The sequence below is a fragment of the Numida meleagris genome, chromosome 1, assembly GCF_002078875.1.
Source record: "Numida meleagris isolate 19003 breed g44 Domestic line chromosome 1, NumMel1.0, whole genome shotgun sequence".
Classification (NCBI taxonomy): Eukaryota; Metazoa; Chordata; class Aves; order Galliformes; family Numididae; genus Numida; species Numida meleagris.
The window spans coordinates 129,806,577-129,830,170 of NC_034409.1; the positions used below are offsets into that span (position 1 = coordinate 129,806,577).

The 23,594-nt window shown below is 44.7% G+C and overlaps 1 protein-coding gene and 1 long non-coding RNA gene across 4 annotated transcripts in view; one reads left to right on the plus strand and one right to left on the minus strand.

Moving 5' to 3' along the window:
* The window catches only part of CNGA3 (cyclic nucleotide gated channel alpha 3), a 51,213-nt gene extending 31,858 nt beyond the window's left edge, over positions 1–19,355 (minus strand). For 2 of the 3 annotated variants that reach the window (XM_021412447.1, XM_021412464.1), the window contains exon 1: positions 5,223–5,328. The gene's annotated coding sequence lies outside the window, so the exon portion shown is untranslated. Of the gene's footprint in view, positions 1–5,222; positions 5,329–19,140 lie in introns of those variants that run through there. The other variant, XM_021412456.1, reaches the window with a different exon arrangement.
* Positions 5,337–8,628, plus strand: LOC110406244. Its single transcript, XR_002443366.1, has 3 exons — positions 5,337–5,907; positions 7,160–7,327; positions 7,626–8,628. It is a non-coding gene; the product is annotated as an uncharacterized LOC110406244 (long non-coding RNA).

Genomic DNA, 23,594 nt, shown 5'->3' on the forward strand with positions numbered 1-23,594 from the left:
AATGAGAAATATGTATTATCCTACTAATAATGCAGTAAATCACACATACTGATAGCTCTTCCTATTCCAAATGCAAGTAGTTAATGCACTGGTCGATCCCCTCCTTCATGGGTGAAACACTAACTAATACAGCGTCAAATTCTTACATATGCACTGTTTGTTATAAAAGATCCATTTTACCAAGGCAGTCAGTTGCTTAAAAACAAACATGAATTCAAGCAAGAAGTAAAAATTTCAGATTCACATAAGCATTTCCTAATTTTGAAAATTAGGTCCTATTCATTTATTTATAACTACTATTAAAGACTTAGGACTAAAGGTACAAAGGCTGCCGGATCTAACTTTTAGGAACTCTACCACTCAGTGGCTTTCCCAAGTCAAGTATCCAGGTTTTCTAGAGAAGGCATGCAGAAAATGAGGTACTCAAGACATAAAACTACCAGAGAGCATCCAAAGAAGTACAACAAAGATGGGGAAGAGTCTGTAGGGCAAGGTGTGTGAGGAGTGGCCGAGGCCCCTTGTTGTGCTCAGCCCAGAGCAGAGGAGCTGAGGGGAGGCCTCATGGCGGCTGCAGCTCCTCACAGGGAGCAGAGGGGCAGCGCTGAGCTCTGCTCTCTGGGACAGCGACAGGGCCCGAGGGAACGGCATGGAGCTGTCAGGGGAGGGGCAGCTGGGGGTTAGGGAAAGGGTCTGCACCAGAGGGTGGTGGGCATGGAACAGGCTGCGCAGGACAGTGGGCACGGCTGTGTGGAGCCAGGAGTTGGACTTGATCCTTTTGGATCCATTCCAGCTCAGGACATTTTTTGCTCCTATAAAGAAGCTACCTATACCAGCCAGTAGTAAATGACTGAAGCTAAACTAAGAGACTGGAAACAACTAGGCATCTAACTCCTGGCCAAAAATAGGTGGCTCGCAGCTCACAGCCCTAACTCCATCTCTCCTTTTCTCAAGTCTAATTGCCCATGGGTGTCAAACTGCATTGTGCTTTGGACCTGCACTTCAAAAATGAGGAAGTTTTCAAGTCTGCTTTAAATCAAGCTAGCCCAAATCAGGTTCTCTCCTTTCCTCAGAGCTCCCAATAGCATACTGCAGGATACACTCCGGTGTACTCATGGGTTCGCTGTGCTCTGAGAATGCCTCTGAGCAGCTTTATGGCTTAGGATTTTGACAATTTGGCACAGGCTTAATAGGAGCAACTAAATAATAAATATGTGAATAAATAAGTAGGTAGATGCCACACACAGGCACACATATAAATATCACAAATTACATCACATTTAGGAAGTTGCTGGCTATCAGCTAAGCCACCAAAATGAACTGGGTAGCTTGTCAAAATTGTGCAACAATACATTTGAGCTTAAACATCCATGAAAGCGGTTCGAATCTGGATATTCTCCCTCCATCAAGATGTCACATTTGGGCTACCCTAGCAGTTCCCATTTTGGACAGAATGTCATAGAATCATAGAATTACTCAGGTTGGAAAGGACCTTCAAGATCATCAAGTCCAACCACAACCTAACCATACTGCTCTAACTCTAAAAATCCACCACTAAATCATGTCCCTGAGCACCACATCCAAACGGTTTTTAAACACATTCAGGGATGGTGACTCAACCACCTCCCTGGGGAGCCTGTTCCAGTGCTTAACAACCCTTTCTGGAAAGAAGTTTTTCCTGATATCCAAACGAAACTTAACAACCCTTTCTGGAAAGAAGTTTTTCCTGATATCCAAATGAAACCTCCCCTGGTGCAATTTGAGGCCATTTCCTCTTGTCCTGTCACCTGTCACCAGTGAGAAGAGACCAGCCCCACTCTCACAGCAATCACCTTTCAGGTATTTGAAGAGAGCAATAAGGTCTCCCCTCAGCCTCCTCTTCCCCAGACTAAACAGCCCCAGTTCCTTTAGTTACTCCTCGTAGGGCATATTCTCCAAGCCCTTCACCAGCCTTGTTGCCCTTCTTTGGACCTGCTCCAGCACCTCAATGCCCTTTCTGTACTCAAGCACCCAAAACTGAACACAATACTCGAGGTGGGGACTCACCAATGCCGAGTACAGGGGCACGATGACTTCCCTAGTCCTGCTCACCACACCGTTCCTGATCCAAGCCAGGATGCCATTGGCCTTCTTGGCCGCCTGGGCACACTGCTGGCTCATATTCAGCCGACTGTCCTTCAGCACACCAAGGTCCCTTTCCATCAGGCAGCTTTCCAGCCACTTCTCCCCAAGCCTGTAAGGTTGCCTCAGGTTGTTGTGACCAAAGTGCAGGACCCGACACTTGGCCCTATTGAAACTCATACGGTTTACCTCACCCCATCAATGCAGTCTATCCAGGTCTCTCTGTAAAGCATCTCTACCCTCAGGCCCTCCCAACTTAGTGTAGTCTGCAAACTTACTGAGGATGCACTCAATCCCCTCATCAAGATCACTGATAAAGATGTTGAATAGGAGTGGCCCCAGTACTAAGCCCTGGGGTATACCACTCGTGACTGGCCACCAACTGGATTTATCTCCATTGACCACAACTCTCTGGGCCTGGCCATCCAGCCAGTGTTTCACCCAGCAGAGCGTATGCCCATCCAAGCCATAGGCAGCCAGCTTCTCCACAAGGATGCTGTGGGGGACAGTGTCAAAGGCTTTACTGAAGTCCGGGTAGACCACATCGACAGCCCTACCTTCATCCACTAAGCGAGTCACCTTGTCATAGAACGTCAACTCTCTCTAACTCAATTCAAAATTGCTAACCAAGAAACATATATTAAAACTTCCAATATGAAGTGTCTTTGTTTATCAAGTCATGACATCAGATGAAGCTGTTTCTTAAAGCTTATTTGTTTAGATGAAAAGCCCTACAAATAAATAACACAGCAGAGTGCAAAAACAGCTTTTCAAGGTGAAATATTTATCACTGTCACAGAGTAACAGGTGACTTTACATGTGATTATACAATAGATCTTATGTATTTGTGTAGTTGGTAATATACTGTTGTTCTTGAGGCTTTCAAAATCGTTTTACTTCTTGCTAATGGAAGCAGTGATAAGCTGCATTGGATCACTTACATCATTTTAGTTAAGACACATTCCAAATCCTCACACAGCCTCTCAGGTTCAACCCTCGTAAGCCTTCAGGATTTATTTTGGGATTTGACCTCCACCTACATGATCCTTGTTACATCACTGGGTAAGAGTTGTAGTTCAGCCCCATGCGTGCTGTGTAGGTTATGCATGGCAGCCAGCAGTCGCAACGTATTAACCAGCACAGGCAACACGTGGATTTCTGAGACTGCAGAAATTAAGGAAGTCGATGATTTGAAGATGGTTCAACTATTTCTTTCAGTGACTTGAAGGTTTCTAAATTAATCTGCAGACTATATGGTGGCAAACTCTCACAGAAATCACCTTTGCATAGAGGCTACTGAAGCAAGCCCAAAGCAATGGAAAAATAACAAACAGGCTGCACCACCACCACACCCTCACCAATGTCTACAACTAACAGCTCAGAACACCAGTTCTTGAACCGTTAGCTCTTTCAAAAGAACACTTTCCAAATATTATGACTCTCTGGTAAATCATATTGCATTTTCTACAGTCTGTGGGCATTGCTATCTCCTAAAAATGCATGTTATTTGCATTCATCACCTTGTGTAAGCTCAATACTGAAGATCTGTCAAAGACGCTTCTCCGCATAGGTACTCCAGGATATGCATGTATTACACGCAACACTGCATATTCATGTCTGTATAATTTAGTTTCAGAATGAGATGCATACAATTATCCTTGCTCCATTCAATGGCTGCGTCCTTGATGCCCTGAAGCAGCTAAATAATCTTTTAAATAATAATCTTATGAATTATTTGGCTTGGGTGCCCCTCTATTTCTGTGAATTATTAACAACACCTGACAGTTTTCTAAGATTTACTCTGTTCTTTTCACAGAATGTTTTCCATGAATTTATTATTTTTAGACTGCAAGCTGCTCAGGAGAAAACAGCTGTGTATACTGAACATAGCTTTGTAAATTACAGCATAGTAAATTACAGATTACAGCTGGGTGGACAACCAAGGCACATTGTGCTTTTTCTATTGCCAGCATGGATTACCACGCTGCAGGTATCCATGTTTACATACAGAACACAAGCTCTCTGCAAGGCTTCTGGCTAAAATCCGGCACTTCTTCCGACATCTCCATCAGTGTGTTTATTTGCCAAATAAACTGTTCAAAGTGAACTCAAGGGTGTGCATACAGCCCAAACACATCAGATTCACATTTCCATAAGGATATTTGTAAAAGACACATACGTGCCTGCGAGCATGTGCACGCATGTGAATGTCACCCTTCAAACCCGCTCCCTGCCCACTCCACGCAAACTGTCCCAGCCATCCCGCCTGGCTGGGGAACGAAGGAAGGAGAGACGATCTGTGTCATGTTTCACAGGAGGCAAGGAGGCACTGGGCAGAAAAGGATTTAAGAGATGCTAATGAAAAAGATGACAAGGCTGGAGAAGCCTGCAGGATAACGTGCTGAACCAAAAATGACAGCGCTGAGTGCCAAGGGGGTGACAAAGGCTGAGACGTGCAGGGGTGCAGCGAAGGCAGAGCAGAGATGCTGACATGGGAGGATGCTGTGCCATTTTTTAAGCTGCTGCGCTCTACCTCCACTTGTTTGCCACGATTATCAGACATGCCGACAGCCCAACCAGCATACCAACTACTGTGTTGTTTTCTAATCGGATGGTTTCAGCTGCACTTAACATCATTCCTCTAGAGATTTAAAGCGCCGTACAAGTCACTCTTCCACGCGTTCCTTCGGCTTTTTCCTTCCAGCAAGCGCTCAGACTGCGCTTTAGAGAAAGACACCGATCACAGCAATCACTGGACCTCACACACCCTTAGGCACGTTTTTACACCGCACAAGTTTTGCAAAAGATGTCACGTTACCAGACACAAAGCCAATGCATGGGAGCACCGGGAACCCCGGGAAGCAAATGGCTTTTGCTGCCCTCGCAGCATTTGCCCCATTCCCTTTGAGGAGGACAGCGTCAGGCATGTACCTGAGCCTCCCCTACATACCGCAGGCCCCAGGCTGGAGACACACTGATCGAACAGCTTGAAGTTATACCACAGGCACAGAAGAGCCGCCAAGTGACGTTCCCATTGCAAACTTCCTAGTTACGGTCTCTCACCCAGGCAGGACGCGACACTCCTTGCTATCTCTCATACTCACCCTTCACGCCTCCCTCGACAGTATCCGCACCCAAACTTTCTCGGCGCCCGCTCTCCGCGGCGCTGCCCGCTGCCCGCTGCCGTGCGGCGGCCGTACCCCCGCGGGGGCGGCGGGGCGGGGAGGGGCGGGGCAGAGCAGCGCCCACCGCGGCCGGCCCTCAACGCGGCGCGGGCGGATTACAGGCAAAGCCCGCGCGCGTAAGCCGGGTTGACGGGGAAAAGCCGCTCGAAGGGCTTTGCGATCCTGTTAAGTGCTCGGAAAGGATCAACATGTCAAAGCCGCCCGGCGGCGCCGGCACATTTCTCGCCACGCCGAGCCGCCTCAACCGCTCTCGGTCCGGCGGGCTCCGAGGGCTGTGGGTGCCTCCGCCGCCCCGAGCTCCGTGCTGAGGGGAGAGGGCGGGCGGCAGGCTCCACGCCAATCCCAGCGCCTCGCACACGCCGCCTCCGCCGCCAGAGCCCGGCCCACCCGCCGCGGGCGGCCGTGCTGAGGGACGGTTCGGCTCGGGAGTGCTGCTGCCGGCTGGGAACCTGAAGGAGCGGGTTTGGCCGTGAAGGTGCCTGGCCTCCGCCCCGCCGTGCCTGCGGGTCCGGGCGGGCAGCGTGAGGGGACGGCTTCCCACGGCGCGGGTGGGACCGGCACCTCCTCCCCGAGGAAAAGGGCTCTCCCCTCGGTGCACCGCTGAGTGAGTTTTTTCCCCAGTATTGTGCCCCTAAGCTGGTACCAGGCAGCTAACTGTCACAGAATCGCAGAATCGTAGAGGTTGGAAGGAACCTCTGGAGATCCAGCTCCTCTGGAGTCCAACTAACTCCCTACCAAAGCCATTTCCTGCAGCAGCAAGTCGCACAGGAAAGCGTCCAGGCGGGCCTTGAATATCTCCAGAGAAGGAGACTCCTCTCTGGGCAGCATGTTCCAGTTCTCTGCCACCCTCACATTAAAGTTCTTCCTCATGTTTGTATGGAACTTACTGTGTTCCAGTTTGTGCCCACTTGGTAGCGCCCCTTGTCCTATCACTGGGCTCCACCAAACAGTGTCTGGCCCCTCCAGTTGACTCCCACTCTTTAGATACTTATAAACAGCGATGAGATCCTCTCTCAGCCTTCTCCAGTATGAACAGCCTTTCCTCATAAGGGAGATGCTCTAGGCCCCTCATCATCTTTGCAGCGCTCATAGAATCACAGAATCGTCAAGGTTGGAAGAGACCCCTAAGATCATCCAGTCCAACCATCCACCTATCACCAATACTTCCCACTAAACCATGTCCCTCAGTACAACATCTACACATTTCTTTAACACCTCCAGGAACGGTTACTCCACCATCCCTGCCATGGGCAGCCCATTCCAGTGCTTGACCACTCTCTCATCCAAATCTCCCCTGGTAGAACTTGAGGCCGTTCCCTCTAGTCCTATCGCTAGTTACATGGCAGAACAGGCCAACTCCCACCTCAACAGAGGTAGAGAGCAATAATGTCACCCCTGAGCCTCCTCTTCTCCAGACTAAACAACCCCAGCTCTTTCAGCCACTGCTCATAAGGCCTGTGCTCCGGGCCACTCGCCAGCTTCTTTGCCCTTCTCTGGACATGCTCCAGAGCCTCAATGTCTTTCTTGTAGTGAGGGGCCCAAAACTGAACACAGTACTCAAGGTGCGGGCTCACCAGGGCTGAGTACAGAGGGACAGTCCCTTCCCTACTCCTGCTGGCAACACTATTTCTGACACAAGCCAGGATGCCATTGGCCTTCTTGGCCACAAGGGCACACTGCTGGCTCATGGCCAACCTGCTGCCCACCAGGACACCCAGATTCTCTGCAGAGCTCCTCTCCAGCAGATCAGCCACTAACCTGTACTGATGCATTTTCCTCATTTTGTCACACTTAAGATCCCTGAAGTCTTTCACACTCCTCTGAACTTCATCTGATTCCGACTATGCTTTTTGCAGGGTCCAGAAAAGATGGAAACAAAATGCTGTGTGAAAGCTCCATAAAATGCCTCTTCAGCTGGAAGAGAGTCAGTAAAAGGCATGTCATTCATCGCTGAGAAGCTGCTGCACTTTGGTGCATGGTGTCAGTTCAGGCAGATTGAACAAAACATGACTCCAAAAGTGCATGTAAGTGCTCGTGTTGATGGAGAGGGACAGAATTACTCATGTCTCTCCCTGCTCTGAGAATTATTTTACATATGAAAGATTAAGAACATCACACAACAAACACTAACCAGGGGAAAACCGAAAACTCTTAAAACCCAATCAGAAATTCATGGTCTTTTTCTCAAACACTTATCACAACCATCTTCAGAGTAATAGACTGTTTTTTTTTTCTTTTTTGCTCAAAGTAGAAATGCCCAGGAAGGTAGAAAATATTTGAAGAGCTTTTTCTCATCTTTTGCTGCTTTACTTTCCCCTGTAGATTCCCAGCAGTTTCTTGGAAGCGTGGGAGCTAACCTATCAGGAGGCCAGGAAGTGCCAGGTTGGTGTTTTCCCTCAGAAGGCTCAGGCTCTATGTTCTTCATTTAGGTATGTCCTGTTTGCAGATCCTGACTTCCTAATTATCACAAGGGTGTGTTGCCCCCATGTCCTGGTTGCTATATGAAGGGAATTTGGGCAGGGAATACAGCAAAAAGCTGTGGACATTTCCAAAGAGTCCTAGATCTGTTCTTCAAGGTGATGAGGACTTGTGGCTGCATGGTAACTTGCTTCATCACTAAGTCTGGGATGCAGTCTGAATGCTAGTGTAGATAAATGCCAAGAAAGGAAGGCCACAGAGTCTGCAATTTAAGAGAGTACAAGTTCCCAGCTTGCACATTTTACACGTTTGTATTTTGGTAGGGAGATGCTGCTTCCTTGGTTTTGAAAAGATTGGCTTTAGGTTGGTATTTGGCCCAGAAATACCTAAATTTGTGACATAACTGTTATTTTTGGCACGTAGCCTTGAAAAAAATGTAGATATGAGCTATTTAAGGAAGGCAGCCAAAAATGAATTATACATACATACATACCCAGTTCTGTCTTTTGGACTCAAGCCCTTCCCAGATGCAAGCAATGCATTTCTAAATGGCGTGGAGTAAGACTGTTACTTCCCAAACAAGTTCAGGGGAATGATTAAAAGAAGGAATAACACAGCAGTAATAGGGACTGTCAGTCTAATATGCAGCAAAGAGAGCTCACTGTATGTGCTTCATTGGTGATTAGCAAGATGCAGTGTTCTTGTAGCGATAATGATGGTATCTGAGGAACTATCATGGATTTGTGAAACAGCTAGGCAGTTCTGCAATCAAATTATTCAAACAAACCTCAACAAGCAGATTTGTTTCGCTGACATTCCAGTTAAATAAAGCATTCTCTGATGTTTTGGTAGCAGTGCCCCATATCATGATCTTCACATTTAAATATGTTTGGAAGAACAGACACTAAGGAAATCTCTGCTCAGCTTGTGTTCTTCTATCATTGGTTAAAATTAGGTTAAAGAAGAAAAAATATGAAAGCGTGGCAGGGCATAATATAAATTTTCTTTTTTTTTTTGCTAGGCTGGCTGCATTTCCTAGTAATCTATCTCTGTTTGTGCATTTCACCTATCAGGTGCAATTTTTCTCCAGAGAAAAATGCTCAGGGACAGTCTGTCATATTAGCTTTCTCCCACTGCATACATTGGCTTTAGGCTCAACCGTAATCTTACAAATAAAATAAGGAAAGTTCTTGAAAGTGGCTAGTCACTTGGCAGTGCCTCCACAGGAAGATATCTGGATGCTTTGGACCCATGTGAATCAACGGAATGTCTTCTCAGTGAACAACACAAAGGTGCCATATTTCAGTTGTCTCAGGAAATACCCTCTGCACACGGACAGATTATGTTTGCCTCAAAACAGAAACACTCCCTAAAGGATTCAGTTGCCTTAACACAAGTGCCCAATTCCATTTTAGATACCTCAGTTTACCCTCCTTAGCCTCAAGTTGCTTTTCAAAGGGGGCCCAAGTCTCCTGTAGATCCTGTGTTACGTACACAAGTCTCACTCAGTTGTTTCTCTTATTTAGTGCATCTCAAGGGGGGCAACAACTACCTTTATGCAACTGAAACCCATTCCCGTGTCACGAGTCCTTTAAAAATCTTAACAAAAATATGTATCCACATCTAAAATTACATTATTAATAGAGACCAAAGTTTTACAGAAGTAAGAACTGATGGTTTGGTTTCTGGGGATGTGGGGAGTAAAGTTATCAGATATTTTCTCTACTGCTGGAATAATTTGTTTGTATTGAGAGTTACAGCACAAAAAAAGTCATTTTATGCACAGACCCTTGCTATTTTTTTCCATTCTCAAATACCCACTTTGATTGCTAAGAAAGACTGAAACAACAAAAATGAATGTCCACGTCTAGAATGCACCACTGTCCAAAGTCTGTCAGGATAATGTGATACTGGTGGGAGAAATTTTAGAGAAAGTACTGCGTTAAATTTATATTGCATCTTCATAATACTTCAATTTACCTCTGTTAATCAAAGTTAAGTCTCTTTAATCTTTCATATCGTAGAATTACGTCTTTGAGAGAAAAAATATTTCAGAAAAGCAAAAAAAGGTTAATTCTCTAAGCATTTATCATAACATACATGTTTGCTCAAAAATTGTTATTTTCCATTCAAGGAAATAGTGCACTGCCAGTATAGCTACTTCATTTTTTATACAGTATTGGATTATTTCTCAATTTTTAGGTGAAGCTCAGTTACATATGTTTCAGAACAGATAATTATTTCTCAAAATGACAAGGGAGAAAAATTAATGTAGAAAAATTACATCATGCACTGATTGATTGTTTTCTTTCTTTCTTGGGTTCTTCCTGGAATAGTTTGTATAGTTTAAGAGAGAAGTCATCAATCTCCATATAAACACCAGTTCTACTCTTACGGTTCTTTAGAGGAGTAGAAGCCTTAGTTAATGTCTAAAATTCCAACAACAGTATTCCTTGTGTAGGTTGTTAAAATGCGTAACAAAGATATCAGCAATATTAAGCATTCTCTGTTAGGTATGCCACCCTATTCTCAGCTTTGCTGTTGCATTAGACACACTGCAGGTTTCTCCCTTGAAACGGGGCCACTCAAAGCAACAACTGTTGCTAGCACAGGATACCTGGGACATGGCACCCACCAGGAAGGGAGGATGATCCCTGCTGCTGCAGAAGAATATGTGATGAAACCATTTGATGTCTCGATACCAAGGCAGCCTCACTAAAGCAGCACAACAGAAACAGAGGTGAACATAGGGCAAGGGGAAGACCAAGCTTTCGGAGGCAGTAAGAAAGAGTGAGGAAGAAAAGGGAAAGATAAACCAGGGAAACTGGGATTAGCTGGGAGGTGATGAAGAGAAGGACAAGTGGTAGCAAAGCCCCTTAGCAAGAAATAGATCCACTGTTATAAAGGATGCAGCCATCATTCAAGGACTGGGAAAAAAAAAAAAGGAAGAGAACAGAAGGTTTAAAGTTGCTCCAAGTTTATGAAGGCTTATTATAGATGTCCCCATTACAGGCCAACACAAAGATGCATTGGTGTGGAACCACTAATGCTCTAAACACACTTGGCTAATAGCACGAAGTATGCACATCAAACTGACAAAGATGTTTAATTGCTATTTACTGTTATCAGTCACTGTCTTTAGTAGGTATGAGAAGGCAGAAATCTATCCTGAGTGCTGTAGTTAAATATGACAACGTGTTCCAGTCTTACACAGTATTTATTCCTGCGTGACAATAATTCTCTTATTCAAACCTACTTACCAGTAGGTATCAACGTACTAGCAACAGAATTTGGCCAGTTGTTATTTAGGTGTCAAAGGTAACAGGAAGAAAAGGAAAAGAAATACCTTTTCACTTTTCCATTTCCTGATTTGTTAGATATAAGAAAAAATACACATAGACGGCAAACAAGTATTCCTTCTTTCCAGTATTCTCTGAATTTCCACGATACTTTCTTTCCAAGTCTAGCCAGCCCTTCTTTTGAACAACCATTACACCAGTTCTCTGAGAGCCATCAACAAGTAGGTTCAACATGCTGACAGCTGCAAGGCATCGGGCATCAAAGTAGTTATGCTGAGCAGGACATTGCTGATTGTTTAACTCACTGATCTGAAATTACTGGTCTCTGATAACGGAAAACGTAACCATGAATTACCATGTCTGATTTCAACCAAGCATTTTGTAATTTTATATGCAAATTAAATATTAATTCTGTTCCACACCGTCTGAAATTCAGCAAAGCATCAGTGATTACTTGCAGCTGGCAATTATTATCAATAAGAAAGGGAACATCTGGAATTCAAAATAAAAGAGAAAAAGAGAAAAGAAAAATCAATTCCTTATGCTAAAATCTTCCATGCCTTGTTACTTGGGTACCTGTTATTGTTCTCTCTCATACCTTTCTTTCTCATTTTATTCTTTTCCAGATTATATAGAACTTCCAAGTGAAATTCCTCGGCTGTCAGTCCATTCTGAATTCTTTCTTTTGTTTTCTTTCATCTTTCATGTCATGAACCCTAAAGGCCCTGTTCAACTGCGCCCATCTACTTCTGTCTTTCATGTTTTCTCATTTTGCTTTTGTCCTAAGAATTCTGTTTTATAGTGTTTTTATTCTGGCTTCACTGAATATAAGTGGCAATACCTACATTTTGGCTTTCGTAGTTTATTTTGAAGTCCAGAAAAATGATACTATTTAAGCTATATTTAACCAATGCCTTTCTGTCTAGAAACTTCAGAGAATCACAGAACCACAGGATGGCTGAGGCTGGCAGGGACCTCTAGGTCCAGCAGAGCAACCCCCTGCTCCAGAAGGGCCACGCAGAGCAGGGTGTCCAGGGCCACGTCCAGGTGGCTTTTGGAGATCCCCAAGGAGGAGACCCCACAGCCTGTGGGCAGCCTGTGCCACTGCTCCTTCACACACATAGCACAGAAGTGCTGCCTCATGTTCTGAGGGAACATCCTGTGTACCAGTTTGTGCCCTTTGTCTCTCGTCCTCGCACTGGGCACCACTGAAAAGAGCCTGACTGTGTCCTCTTTGCACCCTCCCTTCAGGTATTTATAGGCATTGGTGAGATTCACTTTGAGCTTCCTTTTCTCGAGGCTGAACAGGCCCAGCTCTCTTGGCCTCTCCTTATAGGAAAGATGCTCCAGGCTCTTCATCATCTTTGTGGCCCTATGCCAGCCTCTTTGCAGTATGTCCAGGACTCAAGTTCTGGGGAGCCCAGAACAGTGCTCCTGGTACAGCCTCACCAATGCTGAGTAGGGAGGAAGGATCACCTTTTTTGACCTGCTGGCAATACTTTGCCTGCAGGTAAAGAGAGGTGAACTTGTTGCATTAGACACTAAGCCTCTGCCGCTGATGCCTGCTGCCACTCAGGATTTGCTTCCTAGGTACTTTGAAGGAAGGAGAGACTTCTGAATAAGGAACCAGCTGGAATACAGAAGATCTGGGTACTGGCTCTCAGCTTTTTCACAAATCTTTTTGTGCCTCAGTTGCCACTTTTCAAGTGAGAATCATTTTCCAGCTTACAAATATTAACCAGAATAGTAACAATGTCTATTGGTTGTTAGTAATGACACTTAAACCGTTGAGCATAGGCAGAAACATGCAAGGTGCACGCTGTTCTGGAGAAAAGTGGCTTTAGTTTCTTCCTCCGTGAGGAAATTCTTGGGACCTGAGGCAAATCACTGAGGTCTGTCTCCAACAATGAAGTATGTGGGAGTTAAACTGCTGGGGAAATCAAATACCTCTGTGGTGCCAAACTTTCAATATCCTGATGCACCTTAGTTGTCGATCATTCTCCATAACTGAGGCTTTGGTGATGAGGTTCTGCCATGAGAGGCGTTAGCATTATACCAGCAGTTCTCCCAGGACTGCTGTGATTTGCAGTAAGGCATCTCCAGGATGCTGGCAAAAGAATAAGGCTGTTTAAAATCCCATTTTCTTCAAGTTCAGGAGTCATCATTTCCTGTTTGCGCTGCAGTTGTTACCCATTTCTTCTGATTGTTCCGCTTCAAAGGAGTTAAATGAACAAAGATCTGTGCAATAATTGGACTGAATTGCAAACCTGAGGAGAGCTCATTTGGTTTCGTTCCCGAGAGGAACACTGATTAGATCTGCCTTAAAAAGCTGCTGGCATTTAAAGAGCTCAAGTTATGATTTGGAGCACAGCTACAAGAAACAAAAAGCTTCAAATGGTACATGTGTAATAAGGTGGAGTAAGGGGGAAAGGATAGGGCTGCGTGCGATACTCATTTATCCCAGCTGAATGAGCTTTTCCTTGGTTTGCATAAAAATGAATGCAAAATCCACAGCAGCGGGCTCTGCATCCCACTGAAATCAGTGGAGAGCATCCTACAGAGCTCTGTATCCTTGATATATAAATGAAAGCCCTTAGCAGCCCCCAAAAGCCAGTCATTTTCACAGGCAAAATCACAATACAAGATCTTACAGGCTAAACTTTCAGCAGAAAATGTTAGTTCCAAGGCAATAGAGGTAACTGCCTAAGAGTCGACCAAAGCCCAGACAGATAAGGAACTTTGCTGCCTGGTGCCTTATCAAGCACCCAGCTCTGAGGGATGGGAAACACACAGTTCCCAGCATGAGAGAGGCCTGGAAGCTCCCGCTGCCTGCAGGCCTGCCTGAGAGCTCGCCTGTGGTCCTGTGCAGTCAGAGTGCCTGCAGACAGGGGTCAGTGAGCCGTGCAGAGCACTACAGGTGTGCGGGGAGCTGTAGAGATGCTGCTATGAATTCTCATACAATGCTGCTCAACCAAGCGTGATTTGCAAACGCATCCTTGTTAGTGTTTCCCAGGTGAGCCGCTTGGGATAGTTGGTGTGCACAAGCATGCTTATATTTTCTGTTGCTTCTCAGGACAGTCCTCTCTCTTGGGGAAAATGAAATGATTCTGCTCTCTCCAAGGGAAATTTCAGTGAAGTGTTTGTCAGGCCTGACTGGTCAAGACACAGCCCGGCTCTTCCAAATGGAACAAATGGGCATTTTCAGTCGCATAATGGTAGTCCATTAGCAGCAAGCACAGGGAAAGGAGTTGCTGATGCAAAGTATAAAGCAGGGCTTAAAAGCTTTTCTCATCATGCTTTGGGCAGGCAGCCGCTGTCACTGCCCAGCCTCACTAAGGAGCTGAGGAAGCTCAGGTGGCGGTCTGCAGTCAGATGTTGGTGATCACAGAGTAAAAACATCTCTTTCACAACTCATAAATATCTGTGCTTGGATCTAACAAGGTAAGGGTGTCAATATGCCTCTGCTAACCTCACCTGTGTTCTGGCCCAATTCTTTATTGGCCTATACACAGACAACAGAGATGGCCTCAGTGTGCCATCAGAGTGTTGTGGTACAGGAAGAACCAGCTTTGTGGAAAGCTTACACTGGCTGACCTTAAAAACCCATCGTTAGCTCTTATAATTTTCTCTCTCTTTCACTTCAGGTTTTCCTGTGAGCCACCTTTGCTATATTGTCTACTTATTCATCTGTATTCGTATTCTATCGTAAGTAGGATTAGCAGCCTGCCAAGGGACTGCTGCTGATCTGCTGCTGCCTCTTGAATAGTCAAATGAGAAATGGCAGCAAAGCTGCCACTGGGAAAAGGGATTTCCCAGTTCTGTGCCTTTTTGCAGCACAGAGAAAACCCAGGGAAAACTTTGGGTGGTCAGCAAGTCTGACAGTTAGGGATGGAGCTAAAAAGTTTCTGGGAATAGCTTCAGGGGCTGGCAGTGAGACAGAAGAACTCATGCGATTAATCCTGCTAAAATCCTGCGCAGCTGATAAGAATTAACCCTGCTTGCACCTGCCAACACACAGAAATAACAAGTACTGACTGAGTTGGTGCTGGAAATGATGGGAAGGAAAGGAATGTTTTGGCAGATAATATTCATAAGGGTCATCTGCCTATTTATTGTCTTCTATATGGAGAGTAGCATTGAGGGACAAGATTCATGCCCCTAGAAAATAGTATTTTTAACTTTATTCTTAAACTCCTTCCTTGTTAAGAGAGATGGGGATTCCTAGAAAGCAGCGTGTGCTAGAGGTTTTTCTGCCAAAGTAAGGAGACTGAGCTTCAGACACTTGTGTTGTGCTACTGAGGGGCTGGCGAGAAGCACACAGAGGTTTCTTCCTGCTGCTTGCATTGCCATGTGGTTGTCTTTCAAGGGGAGGAACCTGTAAGTCCTTTGGGCTTTAGAACTTTTTTTTCGGTGACAAATAATATGTTACAGTTGGGATTGCCTCAACCTTGTCCATCAAAGCATGGCTCAATCTTGAGTGCATGAACAGCAGATGAATTGTGTGTTCCTGTAATTCAGAGGCATGCAGCCCAGATGTCTCTTTCAGATGGAGATTCTGATTGCGAGAGCTGATTCACGTATGTGCTTTCAACTCAGAAAAGAAGATGAGTGTCTTCTCCCAAATTGCTCGAATTGGAGAGGTTTCCACCTGCAATGGAACTCCATTGAACTTTCACAACAATGTTAAATAACAATATAGTATTAGGGAAAAAAAAAAAAGAAAGAAAGAAAAATCGACTTCACAAGTTTCTGATTGCTAAACTAAGGCTCCAGCACTCGGCAGCATCAAAGTGTGATCAGGTTATTATTCACACTGTAGGAAATGCAGATATTTCGAAAAATAAGTCTCCTACACTTTTTCTCTCCACGCAAAAAGTGGCATCGCTGCATGTTATTTTTCCTAAAAAACATGCAAGGTAGGTCAAGTGGCTACATCTCTGCTCTTCTGTTTTCAAAGAATAACCAAAAAATCAGTACTCAAGAAATCACTGTTCCACACAGAAGTCTGTAGTTACTTCAATCCTTTTATTTACACATAATGTGCAGGAGTGAACAGTAGAGGGTGTCAGCCTAAAGGAAAACTATACTTCATTGTATAGGGTATGTCTTGTTTGCAAAAAAAGCCATTCCCTGTGAAGCTGTGGCTCTGTACAAAGGACACCAGGGAACCCATCCAGGGCCTTTTCTTCAAGACCAAAACAAGGAAATAAAGCAATTGCAAACAATTCCCTTTTTCCAGCCCCAACAAATTGTTTAATTTTCAGGCACATCAGCCACTTAGATCAACCAGGAATAAGTGGGTGGGCATTTCTGAATGTCCCCGTAAGTTCCTGTCCCTTTAGGTACCCCGGGGGCCATGATTGCCTCTGAGCAATGCTATGGGAGCATCCGGCTCCTGGCAGGACTGAGATCCCAGCAAACAGCCCAGTGCTCTTCTGTGAGGCGGTACCTTCCTTTCTCATTTGCTTTGCCAAGCTGACAGGAGAAAAGAGCCGTGGGGGCTTCTTTTTTCTGCTAGTGTAGCAGGAGAACAAACACAGAGAGCAAATGTACCAGGTGAAAATGCACACCAGCAGAGAGCAGCACTTAGAGGGCCTGAGGCTCCCTGTGCAGCTGAACCCTCCCACCCATGGGGTGCAACCTAAATCCAGTGCTGCTTCCTCAGGCAGGAAGCTGTTGTTTCTATTATCCGACTGAAAGACCTGGCTTGCCATCAAGAAGTGTCCAAATAATAGTTATGTTAATGTTTTCATGTCACTTATGACTATATTTCAGACTTGAATGATTTTTCAGTGCACCTTGCAGAGCAGATAAATGTTCCCTTGGTGAGTTTCTGGGCAGCAGCTCAGAAAAAAGTTATAGTGGCATCTTTTATGGCGTGCCTTGGCATCAGTAGGTACGCCTTTGTTTTCTAAGGACAAAATTACTTATTCCACTCTTCTTCAAATAATCAAGCGGAGTCTCTTTTGGATATAGTGGATATAAACAGACAAATCTGAGATGTTCCTAAAATATTCACCAAAAGAATGACTCCGCTGACAGGGCTCAGAGCTCTTGTGGGTGCCAGCATCTCACCCAGCATCTACTGGCCAGACCGGAAGAGTCCAAGCCTTCCAGAAGTCGTATGTCACCTATGGCTGCCTGAACCACATGTCTTAGCGACCTGCAGGTATCTCAGGTAGCCCTGGGCAGATGCATGTAGGCAACTGGACTTTGTTGCCTATAGAAATAAGCAAATTAAAGATGTTAAAAGTTCCTTTATTTATTTAGGCTTCCTCAGGAAGCCTTGTTTATGGAAATAGTATTCATGAGCATCATATCTACATCCCAAATCACTGGATTTTCCTTCAGCTCAATTCATTTAGATGCTAAACCTGGATCATAGACACCCATGTACCCCTCACCAGGTACTCACCTCTAATTCAGCTAATGTTCTTTTGCACATTTCAGTTCATAAGAAAACATTTAGGTCACTAATGAGGCACATTTTTCAAGCAATATGTAGTGAAAAATATTGGGTGAATATATCAGAATTAATTGAAGTCGTGCACAGTGGTGTCTACAATGCCTGTAAGAGCAACCCCTTAAAGTTATTTGGGGCCATGCTGAAAAGAGCAAAATTGCAATGCTATCAGCACCCCTAACCCTAATTCTAACCCCTAACCCTATCCCTAACCCTAAGCCTACCTGTAGCCCTAACCCTATCGATACCCTAACTCCATTGATACCGTACTGCACAGCTCACCAGAAGACCCAAGCCCTTGTGGAAGTACCCATAAACTAATCCAAGGAAAAAAAGGCAAAGCAGCAATGGATGAACATGTGCACATGTATAGGATGCAATATAAAAATATAATACAATATATGATTAAAAGTATGATAAAATGTTACTTTCTTTTTTTATTAGTTACTCCACCCTAGCTACTACTCAGCTATTCTCAGGTCTGTCTTTACCAGTTTCTGCAGAGTGGTTGGACCCGACCTCATCTTTTTCCTGGCTTCTTTGAAGTTGGAAAGAGCTTGCTGCAGCACATAAAAAGCACATATACGCAGAATCAAATAATACAGAAAGGAAAGTTTCAGTGTGAGACACGGCTGATGGTGAGAGATGAGGAACATCAGCATGCAAAAGAAAGGAAGCCAAGCCTACATATGGCTTCTATGCTTGGCATGGGAGTGAACAGCCACAGCGTGTAGCTGCCGTGTGACCATGGGAGCTAGCAGAGCTGTATGGGAGCAGCAAGCATGGCACCACTCGTCCCAGCCAGCGCCAACACAGCTAAGGGCACTCAGCCACATATTTAATTAAGAGAACAAGCAGACTTAAGTCCCAGCTGCAAGCACTGCAGGCCTATTCACAATGCAATTGTATGATGAGATGTTTTTAAATCCGTGTGCCAAAAAATATTTAAGCACCCAACGCCAAGTGTTTAAATCAAAGCACTGTCTCTTGTTTGGTAAGGGAAAGTCTGAGGTTCTTTCATGCTGTAAAGGAGCTGCATAAAAGAAAAGTTGCTGTTAAGCCTGGGCAGGAACCTTCTTACAAAAGACATTTTCTCCAGTGATAGACCTCATAAAACAGATGCACAGGAAAACTACAGCCTGACCCCATGTTGGCCTTCTTGATATGAATGAAAAACAGGCCAGTAGGTACCTGAATCTGCATCTGCTTGGACAAAAGGGATACCAAAATAAATACTGAAGGGTATTACACACTCTGCCTTGGTTTCTCATCTGTAGGCACATTATGAGTTAATCTACTCAATCCAGTGTCATCTTGCCTTTTTATGGATATCTCATATTCGGCATCCATGACCTCCTACAACAGCAATCCTTATAAAATCTTGCCTAGCCCTTGTATTCTGTATGATTATTTTTATATTTTCTGAGATTTTATATGCATAGCGAGGGCAAAGCTCCTTCAATTCAAGGTGACTTTCATGTTAGATCAATGGAAACAACAGGAAAGAATAAAGAGGCAGCATCTGCAGGTGGTAAATGAATGCAGTATGTGTGAAAAGGCTTTCAGAACAAAGCCAGGCTCTGCAGACAGGCAGAGAAGATGAAAAATGTGAAGAACAGTACAGAGAAAAACAAGCATTTACAGATATATTCCCCACCTGTATTCACCACATTGCTTGAATTCACTCTCCACACACATTTCTCTTGGTAGAAGGTTTGGTTTTCCCTTGGTAATCTTTCCATTTGGTAATTCCAGGAATTGCTGGTAGTAGGTAAGGAGACTGTCCACCTACAGAAGCCCCCCTCTGTGTTCACAGAATCATAGAATCATGAAATCACAGAATCACAGAATGGTTTGGGTTGGAAGGGACCTCACAGCCCACCCAGCCCCAACCCCTGCCATGGGCAGGGCTGCCCCCCACCAGCTCAGGCTGCCCAGGGCCCCATCCAACCTGGCCTTGAGCGCCTCCAGGCATGGGGCATCACAGCTTCTCTGGGCAGCCTGAGTCAGTGCCTCACTGCCTTCTGAGTAAAGAATTTCTTCCAAATATCTAATCTAAATCTCCCCTTTTTTAGTTTAAAACCACTCTCCTTTCTTCTATCACTATCAGACTGTGCAAAAAGTTGGTGTCTATCTTGTTTTAAAAGCCCCTTTAAGTTCTGAAGGGCTGCAATGAAATCTCTCTGCAGATTTCTCCAGGCTGAACAAGCCCGGGTCCCTCAACTTTTCTTCACAGTAGAGGTGCTCCAGCCCTTTAATCATCATGTTCCCAGCAAACAATCCCTCCCACCAGGCAGACTGGCTCTGCAGCCCACAGCGTCCCAGAGCCACAGTGCCACAGGGCCATGGCCTGCTCCATCTCCTGGGGCTGCGAGTTGTGGTGGCACCATGCAGAGCCTGGGAAGCAGCTTCAGGCAGATCCTTACAGGACCAGGGCAATATAAGGAGGATACAACATCAGTGATTTAATCTGAGGAGAATGCTGACCTTGAAAAGTCATCATCCTCAAGTATTTATGACTTACCGCTGACCCACAGTTTGGTTTCTGCTTTAACTTTGAGCCTTTCTGTAGCTCTAGCAGTACAGGTTGGACCCCAAGCCAATGCAGGCTGCTTATCACCAAGGCTGATCAATGCAAGCTCAGTGGTGCAACAGCCACCTTCATGTGGATTCCGGTTGATCAACAAAGCTGTTTGCCAAAGAAATCTGTCTGGAAATATTAAGAGAGATGAGCAGGAGAGGTATAAAAAACTACAGCATGTGTGAACTCACACGTGCCATGCTGTGAACTCAGAATACATCCCAGGATGAGGGAGGGCTTAGCTGGAACTTGTGAGTTCATGGGAATGAAGCTTGGTGCATCAGTCTGATCTGCTCTGTGTCTTTACAGCAAACCAGGGAAGATCTGCCAGACTGTTCAGTTTGGCCTTCAGTTTTAGAGCTCTGACAAGCCTAAAACAAACAGCTTACCTCAGTGGAACTAAAGACGTTGGAATAAGCCACAGTCCTAAAATTAAAAGCTTTCCATCAAACTCTATCATAATTTCTCCTGTGAAATTCAATGACAGTCATTATTTTTATTTTAAATAACGAAATTGAGCACGATAGTCCCAACATAACACCACAGAATGTGTCCTGCATTTCCCAGCATCCTTCCTACAAGAGCCTTAGGGTGATGTGGAAAACAACAAGGTAGAGGGGTAGCTACTCAGATGCTGCACCGCTCTGCTCTGAGTTCCTTGGGGAAGAGGCTGCTTGGAGCAGGGAATGATGCTGGAGGTGGAGAGGAAATGTTTCCCCTTCCTAAACACACTATAGGAGCAGGAGTAGGAGTAGCATGTGAAGCAGCTTTCAGGGGAAGGGATGGCTCTGACATTTCTGAGCCCCCACCCAGCCCTTGGAGCAGCTTGGAGTGCAAGAAGGACTGGTCAAAAAGAGCTGATGGTCAATTTAGGTCACAGATGTGTTCGTGTTCATTTCTTACTAACCTTTCCCTACAGACTTGTAATTAGAAGACTGAGCTTATGGTGTTTCAGGTTGGATATTAGGAAAAACAACTTCTCAGAAAAAGTGGTGAGGCAGTGGCACAGGCTGCCCAGGGAGGTGGTGGTCACCGTCCCTGGAGGTGTTCAAGAACCGCGTGGATGTGACACTGAGGGACATGGTCAGTGGGCACGGTGGGGGTGGGCTGGTGGTTGGACTAGATCAGAAAAGTCATTTCTAATCTTAATGACTCTATGTGCTGAAATCATCCCTCACACAGTTCTGCCCTTCAGCCATGTTTTCTGTTAAATTGTAATCTGGGCATTACTGATGCTCTGAGGTGCATCTCTCTAGAAGCAGCATGGCCTTGTGAGCTAACTTCACCTCATGCCTTGGTTAGGGGCAGCACTTGCTTGATGCCACTGGCCTGTCTCCACGTATTGGGGTGTTTGGTGGTGAATAGGACAAGTACCACCTCAGTAGCTGGAAAAGAATTACAAAGACAAGGTCTGAGCATAGTCCTGGCCAGTCCCAAAGCTGGATGGGCAACCCAAATCCCACCACTACCAACTTTGTGTGAGGCAGTATGAGGAACCAGCAACATGGGTGTTCAATGATCTGGTTATGCTCCAGTGACACAACATGAAATTGGGCTGTCCTGGTCAAGCTCAGCCATCTGGCAAATCTAATTGGAAAATCCATCATGTTGACAGACTGCCATAATACTACTTGCCTCTTTAAAACAGATTCGTGGAAAGAAACAAGCATATAAAAACATAACCTCCTGTACATCTGCTGCATAGTGTGGGGCTCAGGACAGAGCTTGGGCTGTGCAAACAGACCAACCAGAGAGTTCAAATGAAAAGAATAAATCATCCTGACAATTTCCAGGTTTAGTAAAAAACAATGCAAGAAAACACTTAACCAAACATAAGCAGGAAAAAGGTCTTGTGGGCCCCAGTACGGAAAATTAATATATGTTTTCCCATGACAGGTGCTGCTTGAGGTCAGAGTGCATATCCAGAAAAGAACAGTGAAATGGATCCTTAATAACAAATGAAGAAGGAACTCATCTATTACCTTCCATAAATCTATAATAAATCAATATTTGCACATGGCGTGTCTAACGAACCAACAGTGATTTATGATCCCCTCTGTGCAGAAGGAGAATTCAGCATTCAGACTTCCTGTGCTGCCAGTTTTGATCGTGCACTTGGTAAGCATTCCCATCTATAGTTTTGACAAGTTTATATTACACCCAGTGGGACTCTAAGGTTAAGTTTTCTTCAACCATTTTTACAAGGATATCCCAGTCTTCATCACTGTGGGTGGCATACACTCCATCTGCCACATATATTTGAGCAGTATGCACGTGCAAAATTGCCTCACACTCCATTTTGTTCACGTCACTGTTGCTCAAATATAGAGCAATCAGAAGAGACATAGCTGAAATGATCACATGCCCCAAAGCAGTCAGTGTTGAATTAGTCTGACTGAGGCACATTTTCAGCTAAAAATATGAGTTGTTAAATTTCAAAGTTCATGTGACTGAAAGCAGTTCTGGGGGAAAAATTGATCTTCTGTTCACTAAGATATCTTTTCTACCAAAATTTGTATGGCTTTTCCTGTTCCTTTTTCATCTCCAGTGACTCCCTATGACATGAGACTCCATGTATGTGCCAGCTCCATTCTCCAAGGAAAAACTCCAGGACATCCTGAAGCAGGTAAGAGCTTGACCCACAGAACAGATGGTATCACAAACTATTCAAATTTCAGCTTCCAGGACAGACCATTTCAGAACTGCAAGGGGTTTTCCAGGTTTGAGTCTTCTCTGAATCATGCTAGGCAGAAACTTCAACACTCTCTCACATATCCCATTAAAGTGTTCTGGCTGCAAGGTCATTCTGGTTTACACAAACACCGAAACTCTCCTTTATTAAATAAAAATATCTGTATGCCTGCCTTTTTTTGCTCCACACTGAGACAGAAAAAGGTATGAAAAGCTCTTTTTTTTTCCCCAAAACTGACAGCTCATTTTTCTCCAGGGAAACACTTATCTGCACAGACACTGGATAGTACTCTCCTGGTCAAGAGTACACCTGAAAACATGAATTCATACATCTGCCTGGATATCACATTGGTATCCAAAGTCAAACTTGCAAGAATTCTTAATGTCTATCTACCTTGATAAGCCAAAAATATTCAGAATCTGTCTTCAGCCTCTTAACAGAAAGCCCTAGACAACCATAGGCCAGCGCCACAACATCCACAAGTATACTTTGGTTGAAGTGAGGATCTTCAGTGACACACAAAGTCCCCTTTGCCATGTGCCATTTCAAATGTCATCTTGCAAATATTGCATGTTACACTTGTCGGATAGAGACTCTAACAGTGATACCTTTCAGCAGCGCAGCTGCACTTCTAACATTTTCTCTTTCATATCCCCAAAGTAACTCTGCAAAATCATAAATATTTTAGCATGAACTAGTCAGTTTATTTTTGATTCAAGAAATAAAATTTCACAGCTGCATGCGCTGAAAATCTTTCCTATCTGCATACTCATCCATTCCTCACTCCTCCTTCATCATGCACTCTTATCGCAGCTTCCTTTGCTCTGTGCCGTGGTAC